Genomic DNA, 11,048 nt, shown 5'->3' on the forward strand with positions numbered 1-11,048 from the left:
CATACGAGAGAGAGAGAGAGAGAGAGAGAGAGAGAGAGAGAGAGAGAGAGATTGAGATTCCCCAAAATAAAACAGAAAGAGAAGCTCACTGGGACCCATGTTAAATCCCATGTCTCCTAAAGTGTGGTATAAAGAGGATATTAAAAGAAAACATGGGTTCAAAAAGAAGACATATCCTGGGTGCAATGGCACATACCTGTGATCTCAGCTCTCTGGAGGCACAGGTAGAAGGATCATAACTTCAAGGGCAGCCCAAGCTATATCTTGAGACCCTGTCTCAAACCACAAAAAAAAAAAAAAAAATCACACACACATGCACACACATATATGTAATCATAGGTCAAGTCCATAAATCCTATCACTCAAAATAAGTAGAAAATTAAAATGCTCTTTACAATACACATAGATAATAACTGTGTGGAATGGTCAGAGTTCTGTAGGGAAAGAGACATGCCTGGCCACAGCTGGGACACCTACAATTTCCTTCCAGCTCCCGCATGTGATGTCCACACACAGTCCAATGCAGGAGTCAGGTCTCCTCTGCCTGAACCCTCATCTGCATCCTGAACATGAAGACATGTGGTTTCACCTGTGCCATGGGTCACAAAGGAGGGACCAGGCTGGCAGTAGGTGGGCGTCTACATGGATTGCAATAGGTTAACAAAAATTTTGACTGCCATTCATCCATACAGCCTCTGGACCAACTCTCGTTCTATCATCTCAAATCCCCATACCACCCTCAAAGGAAGATGACCTCACACTCGGAAAAAGTATAACCAAGAGAGACCCCAAAGCTAGGGACAGCAAGTTGGAATTTGAACTTACATCTCTCCAATGTTTAAGGAACTTTGCAGGCAAGCCAGAAAAGAGTGTAGCAGGAGACAGAGACCCAAAGCAGAGCTGAAGCAATGAGAGTTTTGGAATCAAGACAATAAGGGAGGCAGAGAAGGAGAGGAAGGCGAGGAGGACTGGGCTGCATAGCTGCAAGAACCCGAAAGGCTATGACCCAGACAGGGAAAGTCAGCAATAAGCAGAAGAAGGTCAGATTGTGAGGAGAACTGGAAGTTAGAGCAGGAAGCCTGTGCTTGGGGCCAGAATTACACTAACTTGGTATGAACATGGTTCCCAGTGCCTCCTAGAAGCTCTAGCTGGTAGTCAACATGTGCTCAATTAGCACGAAGGGAGAAATGGGTGTCATTTCTCAAGACGACAGTCTCACTAGGAAACATTAATAAAAGTATTTTCACTGCATTCAGTGGCATCAGATACATCCTGGAAAGGGCCTCTTGCTTGCTAACATTCCTAACCTCATGGCTCTAAGTAAGGTAGAATCACGAGGGCTTCCCATGGCCAAACCCAGGAGAATAGATGCCCCAGGAATGCCCAGGCTAAACAAGCCTTGCCACCTTAGCATCTTCTCAGGACTGTGGTCCTGAGTCTGGGTTGAGGCAGACCAAAGGAAGCCTTAGGTATGGGACATTAGCATCACTGGGGTCCTGTAGCTACCCACTTCTTAGTTGTGTGATACTGGACAAGCAGCTTGACCTCTCTAAGCCTCGGTTTCCATTTTCTCCCCACCCTACCCTCTCTGAGACTATTTTGGGGATCTGTTGATACAATCCATAGAAAGTACTTAGTGTGAAACTTGGTTTCTGATTGCTTAATAAAAATTAAGTATTCCTGTTATTACTACTATTAGTATGCGATCTAGGCCATCTGCCACCACCTTTGGGCCCTGCACCATTCAAATCCCTTCAGAGACTGGCCAGGAAGACCCAGCAGGGTGGACAGGGGTCTTAGGAAGGACGAAGGAGGCAGCTAGATGCTCTGAGGCCAACCCTGGCCTCCTCAGCTCCAGGAATGCAAAGCGTCTGGGGGTGGGGGGGAACATGCCTCACCGCTGAGGTCAGGCCTTATTCAGAGCTGGCAGCATGTGTTTTTATTGTCATCCTCACGTGTGAGCTGGGGAGGACAGGGAAGGGGTCAGAAGAAGCAGCTACAGAAATACTGTGTATGGCCACCCTACCCACCCAGCCTTCACGGAGCCCTGCACCCCACATAGGACCCAGAGGGACCCCACCAGTCCTCTGTGGCCTCCCCAGTGAGGGGGCAGGAACAGCAGTTCTATAAAGAGTTCATTAGTCACCCAGCCAAGAGCAGGGTACACACACACACACACACACACACACACCATTCAGAGGGCCATTCAGGGTAGCCCAATGCACCAAACACAATGTCTACCGTCCCTATACTACAGATGAGGAGAATGAGACTGGTGTGGGCAAGCCCACTACCCAAGGACACCCACAGACACTAGTCCTGTCTCTGGGTCACCAGTTCCAAGTCTGGACTCATGGGAAAACACAGGAGTAGACTCGTGAACAACATTCTCTTGGGGGCAGAGCAGGCCACCTGTGCTGCTTTACTCAAAGTTAGTGCCAGCCAGCAGAGTCTCTAGGACTTTCCTTCCAGCCTGTTACTGCCATTAAGACACACACACCCAGGCAGGATGGTCCAACTCTCTGCTGGACCCAGGGAAGATCCCAGAGAAGGAGGATCAGTGGTGCTTTCAGTGCCCTGGACTCCCTCAAACTTCACTCACAAGAAGATCCACCTTAAAGCTTGCCTTCTATTTTAGCATCCTCTCAGGACTGTCCTTTTAAGCTGTCCTCTGTGAAGACCAAGAAAACCATCTCTTTTACCCTCAGTGACCATGTCTATTGTCTGCCCCTCTTCTGCAAGTCTAACTACCCCAGGCCTCAGTTTCCTCTTACAGGAGGAAGAAGGACCACTGATACACAACGAAGTGGCAAGACCTTGTTATAGTTTGATTTGAAATGTCCCCTCTGGCTCATGTGTTGATGCTTATTCCCCAACTGGTACAGTAGTTTTGGGAGGTTGTGGCTCTTTAGCAGGTAGGGCAGGCTGCCAGGAGTAGTTGATTAGGGCCTGGTCTTTGAAGGTTAGACCAGTCCCTGGTTCCTGCCTTGTTTTCTGCTTTTTTGTCTACCATGATGTGAACAGCCTCTGCTGTATGATTCTACTGCCTTGAATTGAGTTGTTTCATCATGCCTTCCCTGCCATGATGGATTGAAAGCCTCTAAAACTGTGAACCAAAATTTATTTTTCCTGCCTGGTATTGTTTCTGTTAGGAACTAAGGTCACAGAAACATGAAAGTAACCAACACGAATGTCAAGTTCCCATGAGTGAGAGGTGTTCAGGATTTATTTAGTGTTCTTTCCTTAAATGCGGTCACTTTCTCCCCAACTCCCTCCCACAGCACCTTCTCAGTTCCTGGGAAGTCAGGTCTCCCCCTCCCCCGCCTCCTCCTCTTCTCCCAGCAGCCTGGGGAACTGCAAGGGGCTCTGTCAAGTGTGAAAGCTCCACTGGAGGGTGGGCTGGCCCTCTCACCGGTTCAGAAGGTCCCTCTGCATCTCCAGGTCTTCTTACCCATCACCACCTCAGGATCTTACACTCACACCACACACACACACACACACACACACACACACACACACACACACACACTCACCTGCCATAAGGCCACAATTCCTGCCTGGGCTTTGTGGTTAACCACTTCAGTCTCACTGTTTCCTTCTCCCAAGCTGATCAGATCCAAGACAGAAACCGAGAGACCACCTCAGCCCTCCCAGGAGGGAAGTGCCATCCCAACCAAGTCCTCAGAAGGAACGACAGTCACACAAGCTTGGGGTGTCCTTTCCCAGGGCTGGAAGTAGCTGTTCTGTGCAGGGGTTCTCTCACTCACCTTCACCCATAGGCATAGAAAATCCCACTGACCCCTATACACAACTAAAATCAATAGGACTTCTCCCATTCTAGGGATAAAAGGGAGGATTGGCCAACCTCAGAAGCTAAGGTAGATCAGACCTGAATTTCATATTTCCTTTCCAAGTTGGCCCTGTCCCCTGATCTTCTCCACTCATAAAAACAGGTCTCAGTTTCCTTAGAGTAAGGGTGGATGTGTGTGATGGTGAGTTCTATGTCAACCTGGCAGACTATGGTACCAGGGACTGAATCAAACACATTCTAGGTGGTACTATGAGGTACACTGTAGATGTGAATGGCCTTACATGAAGGATAGCACCCTCAATCACATGGCTGGGCCTTCTTCAATCTGCTGAAGGCCTTAAGAACAAACACTCAGGTATCCTGGGGAAGAAGTTTTGCTTCAAGAGACCACAGCACCCCTGCCTGAGTCTGTAGCCCATTGGCTAGCCCTACATACTCCACAATTTGCCGATGGAATCCTGGGAAACCTGACCCTCAAAATAAGATCTTCAACAGATACATTGCATAGGTCTCTCTTGGGTGCTCCAGCTGATGCCACAAGCAGCCAAGCACAGAAGATCCTACCACCTCAGGGAGCTCCCGCATCACAAAAAAGTATGCAGCCCTGGACCATACCCTAGAGAATGATGGCCACATGGACACAAACAGGTGACTGAGTTGAGAAACAGATGGAGGATAAGTGTCAGTTCTTTTTAATCAGCAGATGTAGGCGTGATGGAGAGAGAAACTCAAGGTTTCTTTAATATGGCCGAAACCATGAGCAACAACACAAACTGAGGAGTTATCCTGGGCTGGGGGGAGCTAAGGAGACATGAGGCCTCAGTGCAGTGTGGAATCTCTAACTGGACTTCAGGGCACCAGTGGGAACACTGGCTGAATTCCATTCAACTCTGACTCGCTGCTAGCGTCAAATCAATAGAGCCTCTCTGTTTTGGCATGTGGTCGGGCATGATCCAGTATGACAAAGTGCAGGGTGTGGGGAAATTCTGAGTCATTATCAAAATTTTTCTATAAACCTGAAATCACCTGAAAATTAAGGTGAAAAGGGAGATGGGGGCTTGAGGGGCTGGGGAGGTGGGTCAGTCAATAAACTGCTTGTTATACAAGCATGAATATCTAAGTTTAAAGCCCAACCCATGTTAAAAATGTCAGTGTTGGTGGCCCACACCTGAAATCCCAGCTCTGGGGAGGCAGAGACAGGAGGATGCCCAGGACACTCTAGCTAGCCATCCAGTCTAGCTTAATCTGTGAGTTCTGGACCAGTGAGAGATCCTGTTTCAAAGGATGGTGTTCCTGAAGGTGACAATCTCAGATTGTCCTATGGCCTCCACATATATGTGTGCACATACAAAAATTTTAAAACAAAAACTTAGAGCGGCTGGAGGGATGACTCAATGGTTAAGAGCATATACTGCTTTTGCAGAGGACCCAAATTCAATCCCTAGCACCCACATCTGGTGGCTTACAACTGCCTGTAACTCCAGCTCCAGAGGGATCTGATGATTCTGGCCTCTGCAGACACCTGCTCTCCTGTGAGCTCACATATCCACACATACATATATGTAATTAAAAAATAAATCTTAAAAAAAAAATCTTAGAGACTAAGGAAGACCCAGACTAGGGTCATAATAACCAGAGCAGAATAAAGGATTAAGTCCCTAGAGGTAAGTTTACTCCAAAAAGCTCCCCAGAAGCCCCAAGTCACCTGACAAGGCATGCTCAGATGGAGAGGGAAGACACAAGGGTACATACTACCCAGACAGTGTAGTAAGCATACCTGGCCTGGAGATCAGGTGACACATTTCTGCTCTGGGATCCTCAGACAGCCATCATGCTCACAAATCACCAGCTATGGCACACCAGGCAAGCAGAGCATGTACAGTGAGCTAAGTAACTCACTAATTTCATCCACACCAAGATCCTGCTGGCAGGACTCATGACCAGGCCATCAGTGAGGACCAACTCACTGTAAAACATGGCCCAAGGTCACTCCATAGGCAACAGAGGTGGGAAACAAATCACCTTTGACCCTCAGACCCCCAGACCTTAAAACAAGAGACCTGATTGTCACCAATCCACCTTCCTCCCCATGACACATCAGCTGCTGAGAGATCACCACCTCATATGACAGTCCAGCTCTGTCTTCCATGGAGGGCCAGGAAGCTTCAGTCAGGCAGAGAACGAGGGTCTAGTTTAGAGCCTGTACCTTCAGATTCCATTTCTAGCAGAGTATCAATAATAATTGCTGGTCTTTATTCTTCTAAGCATTTTTGTACATGTTAACTCATCTGATATCTGATTCTCACAGTAATATGTGAGCCAGGGCATTTCATGGATCAAGAACTCAAACCACAAAGATGCTGTGCAAATTGCACCATGTCCCAACTAGTGGGCGTGAAGAAGGAAAGCCAGACTCAGCTCAGACTCTCCCAAAGCTCTCCTCAAGTCTGCATGCAGATTCAGGGACCTTGTTCCACCATGTCCCTGGCCATGTGAGTGCACAACTCCTCTTCCCAGCCCGCTTCTTCCTCAGCAGCTGTGGTCACATTCATACCAGTTACCATACCATGGCGAGGATCAGATTCCACAGATCCTAAGGGCTCAATGACATAGGATCTTCTGCAAGCTGTACCCCAGCAGTGGAATCCAAGCTGTGTGTGTTTCCATGTCCAGGAAGAGGCATTTAATGCCCCTCCCATCATGCATGACCCAGGAGTGACCTCCCCCCACCCCCCACCCCCCGCTGTGCCCTACAGAACCTGGTCTGAACCCAGCCACCTCTGGGCACCCTCACTTGGGTACTCCAGGCCAGTGCCAGTGGAAACAGGCCAGGGCGTTAATCTGTGACTCGCTCTGTACACACCCCTCTCCTCCTAATGGCCCCCCATGAATATCCACCCACCTGCTCACTGCAGGGGACAACTGGCCAAGTCATTCATCAGCCAGGCACCAGCACCCTGAGAGAGGGAGCAAGGACCTCCTAGGTCTACATGGAAAACAAACCAGGGACGAGGCTGGTCAGGCAGCAGGTGACTGCAGGCAGGAGGTGGGTAGTCACTTTATGGCCGTGTCCTGGCCTACCATTGTGGGCCACCTAAGACCTTAAGCCCTGTGTTATTGTGGGGGCACTTAGTGCTTTATTGTCCTGGAATGTCAGATGATCAGAGCAAAGGTCACGTATTAAGCAAGGGCCTATATCACATACCATGACTTTACCTGCAAGCTCTCTCATCTTCACACCAGCCCTTCGAGGCAAGCGTGACAGCAAGACCAATGTCACTTTTCTGTGTTTGCAGGCTTAGGACTGAACCTTAGCACTGAGCTACAGCTACATCATACCCCTTTTTTTCTTTTTCTTTTGGGAGAGTCTCAATAAGTTGCCCAGGCAGACCTTAAATTCATCTTGTAGCTAAGGCTGGCCTTGAACTTTTAGTAGTCCTGCCTCAACCTCCTGAGTAGCTATAATTATAAGTCTGGGTCACCAGGTCCAGCTTTTTGATCTTTTAATATATTTTTTAATTGTGTGTGTGTGCGTGTGTGTGTGCGCGTGTGCGCGCGCGTGCATGTCCATTGCATACATATGGAGGTTAGATGACAACTTGCAAGAGTTAGTTAGGTCTCTCCTTCCACTCTGTGGGTTCAAGCACCTTTATCTTGCTGAACCATCTTGGCAGCCCTTTGTGACCATTTTTATACCAACAGGGATCAGATTTCAGAAAATGAGTGTGTTGCCTGATGGAACACAGCTCATATAAATGGTAGCGTCAGGACCCATCAAAGCCTAAGGGCAGGGACTCTAACCTCACTCTCCACCTCTCCTGCCATTTGTGCTCTGTAAAGGGGTTAAGTCACTGACTTTAAGGCTCTGAGGGTTGACATCGAACCTTAGATTCCAGGCAGAGCGTGGCATGGAGATCCACTGGGTCTCAGGTGGTATGTCAGGACAGTGTGGCACAGACTGTTTCTCTCAGCACCAATGGTACCCCAGCAGGCGGGGCACTAAGAGTGCTAGATACCCAGCTCACCACACTCAAAAGGGAAAAGCCCACCAGAAGCTCCACTCTCCTATGCAGCTCAGCTGGCTCTGAAGGCACCAAGTCACAAGCCAGAAGCAGCAGAGACTGATATGGAGGGGGTCTCCCTCATACCCCACCGATAGGACCCCTGGGTTCCACTGGCTCTTCCACCCTTTCCCTCCCACCAGAGACCTCAACCTTCCTTACACCCCACTACAGGCTGTGCTAGCCTCTATTCCCTCAGCAAAATTCACAAGGCTTGTTCTGCTAGGACTCCAGGATTCTCCTCCCTTCTTCCTCTCGCCTCCAGTTCTCCATTGCTCATCTCCCATGCATCCTCCCTGTGTTCTGTGTTCTCTCACACTTCTGAATTCCCAAGGCCTCTCCAAGGCAGTGAACCTCCATGTGGTGCTCACACAGTCCAGAGTCAGAAACACACACACACACACACACACACACACACACACACACACACACCAGCATTTTTCCAGGCAAATATGAGAGCTCTTGGGAGCCACAGTCCAGGGATGTGAGAAGTTAGCTAGGCCTCAAAGTCTCTTTCTTCCAGAGCCTTTTTCCTCCCTACAGATGGGAAGGGTACATGCATACACAACATACTCCAAGCCTATATGTCACCCCTACACACACACACACCAAGCCTGCATGTTACATGAATGTTACCCCTACACACACATGCACACCACACTCCAAGCCTCTATGTTACTTCTACATACACACACACTCAACACACTCTGAGCCTGCATGTTACTCCTACACATATCCACAACATACTCCAAGCCTGCATGTTACCCCTTTGTGTACACACACACACACACACACACACACACACACACACACACATGCTGGGTTTTTATGGGGAACCAAGAGTTTATTCTAAACTTTAACCTCAGAAAGAACTAGAAGAAAAGGGCAGCAGTGGGGGAGAGGGTGCAGCAACAACTTCTTGTAACTTTTCCATAAAGCAAGGAGGAAACAGCTTCCCAGAACCCTCCTAACCCTGGACCCATGCCATAGGCAAAGCAAATGCCAGAACAGGAGCCCTGCAGGGCCAGCACTTCCTGGGAGTCTGCTTCAGGAAAGCCCCCAGCAGAGATGAGAAGTTTCTAGAGGACATGACAGGGGTTGCTTGGGTGCTGTCAGGGAATACAGCATTAGAGTCACTATGGATGCTAGACAGTGATACAGACTTCCCTTGCCCAGACTAAGTGGCTAGGAATGCTAGACAGTGATGCATAGAACTCCCGCCTCTCCCACAGAAGTAGCCCACTGAACAAGGTGGAAGGACAGGAACACCCACCCAGGGACTGCCAAAGCTCACTGATGGGGAGCACTGAACCATAACTTTTCCCTTAGCAATGGAGTCTACCCACAGAGGGTAAAGGTTGTGAATGCAACAGAGAAGTCCCTTGCATAATGAAAGCCATCAGACTCTGGAACCTTGGACCTGCATGCCAGTAACTTCCCTGCCTGCTAGCTGTGGCCCTGGTGCAGGGATTTCACCTTAGTGCTCTCCTCAGAGAGCCACACATCTGTTTTATGTGAGGTGCTTACAGAACTCAGTGAGTAACTATGCAAGGGCACTCAATAAATGTCATTACAATGGAAAACCTTTTAAAGGTAAGAAAAATGTGGGTTCCTTGAAATGATGGAAGAAACTGACAATCTTTAGCTAGAATGACCAAGGAAAAAAGAAAGAAGGCTCAAATTAACAGACTCAGAAAGAGAGAGGTAGCATCACTACTGACCCTAAAGAGATAAAAATTATGAAGGAACACTATAAACAGTTATATGTCAAAAAAAAAAAGTTTTCTACAGAGACACAAACTATCAAATCTGACCCAAAAAGAAATGGAAAAGCTAAACAGACCCATAACAAATATATTGAATTAACATACCAACTCAACGCACTTGAAAAGCAAGAGCAAACGAAATCCAAACTTACCCACAAAGAAAAACCCAGACCCAGATGATATCACAGGTGAATTCTACCAAACATTTAAAGAATTATCAATATCAATTGCCCACAAACTCTTCCAGAAAGAAAAGAGGAACCAGGCACAGTGGCACACATTTATAATCCCAGTTACTTGGAAGGCTGAGGCAGGAGGGTCCCTTGAGTTCCAGGACAGCCCAGACAGATAAGTGAGACCCTATCTCAAAAGTAAAACAAAGCTAACCCTTTCAAAAACTTTTTTTTAAAGCAGCTTCAAAGAGCAGAGAATGTGTCCTGCTACATTCTGAGGCCAGTTTTACCTTGTTAATCCAACAGACAAACGAGTTACAAGAAGTGTAAAAACTACAGACCACGAGCTGGAGAGATGGCTCAGCGGTTAAGAACACTGGATGTGGGGCTGAAGAGATGGCTCAGCAGTTAAGAGCACTGACTGTTCTTGCATTAGACCCAGGCTCAAATCCCAGCACCCACATGGCAGCTAACAATTGTCCATAACTCCAGTTCCAGGGGATCTGACAACCTCTTCTGACCTCCGTGGGCATTGCACAACACAGGTGCACTTACCTACATGCAGGCAATCACGCATACACATAAAAATAATAGCTTTTTGCCAACATGGCTCCGAAAGCGAAGAAGGAAGGTCCTGCCCCTCCCAAAGCCAAAGCCAAAGCGAAGGCATTGAAAGCCAAGAAGGCCATGTTGAAAGGCGTTCACAGCCACAAAACGATCCGCACATCACCCACCTTCCTGCGACCCAAGACCTTGGGGCTCCAGAGGCAACCTAAATACCCTCGCAAGAGCGCCCCCAGGAGAAACAAGCTTGACCACTACGCCATCATCAAGTTCCCCCTGACCACTGAGTCAGCCATGAAGAAGACAGAAGATGACAACACATGTGTGTTCATTGTGGATGTCAAGGCCAGCAAGCACCAGATCAAACAGGCTGTGAGGAAACTACAACATTGATGTGGCCAAGGTCAATACCTTGATCAGACCTGTCAGAGAGAAAGCCTATGTTCGTCTGGCTCCTGATTACGATGCTTTTGGATGTTGCCAACAAAATTGGGATCATCTAAGCAGTCCAGTAGTCTAATTCTAAATACAGATTTTTTCACCATAAAAAAATAAAAAATAAAAATAATATAAAATAAAATAAACAAAACAAAAAAAATGGAAAGAACACAAATAAATGATTTAACATTGCAACTCAACACACTTGAAAAGGAACAACAAATGAAACACAAAC

The 11,048-nt window shown here is 47.8% G+C and overlaps 1 protein-coding gene and 1 pseudogene across 4 annotated transcripts in view; one reads left to right on the forward strand and one right to left on the reverse strand.

The window, feature by feature from the left end:
- The window catches only part of Tns1 (tensin 1), a 209,401-nt gene that overhangs the window by 158,407 nt on the left and 39,946 nt on the right, over positions 1-11,048 (reverse strand). The window lies entirely within an intron of this gene.
- Positions 10,366-10,878, forward strand: LOC103727809 (annotated as a pseudogene).

The sequence above is a fragment of the Nannospalax galili genome, unplaced genomic scaffold (assembly GCF_000622305.1).
Source record: "Nannospalax galili isolate Female #2095 unplaced genomic scaffold, S.galili_v1.0 scaffold127, whole genome shotgun sequence".
NCBI lineage: Eukaryota > Metazoa > Chordata > Mammalia > Rodentia > Spalacidae > Nannospalax > Nannospalax galili.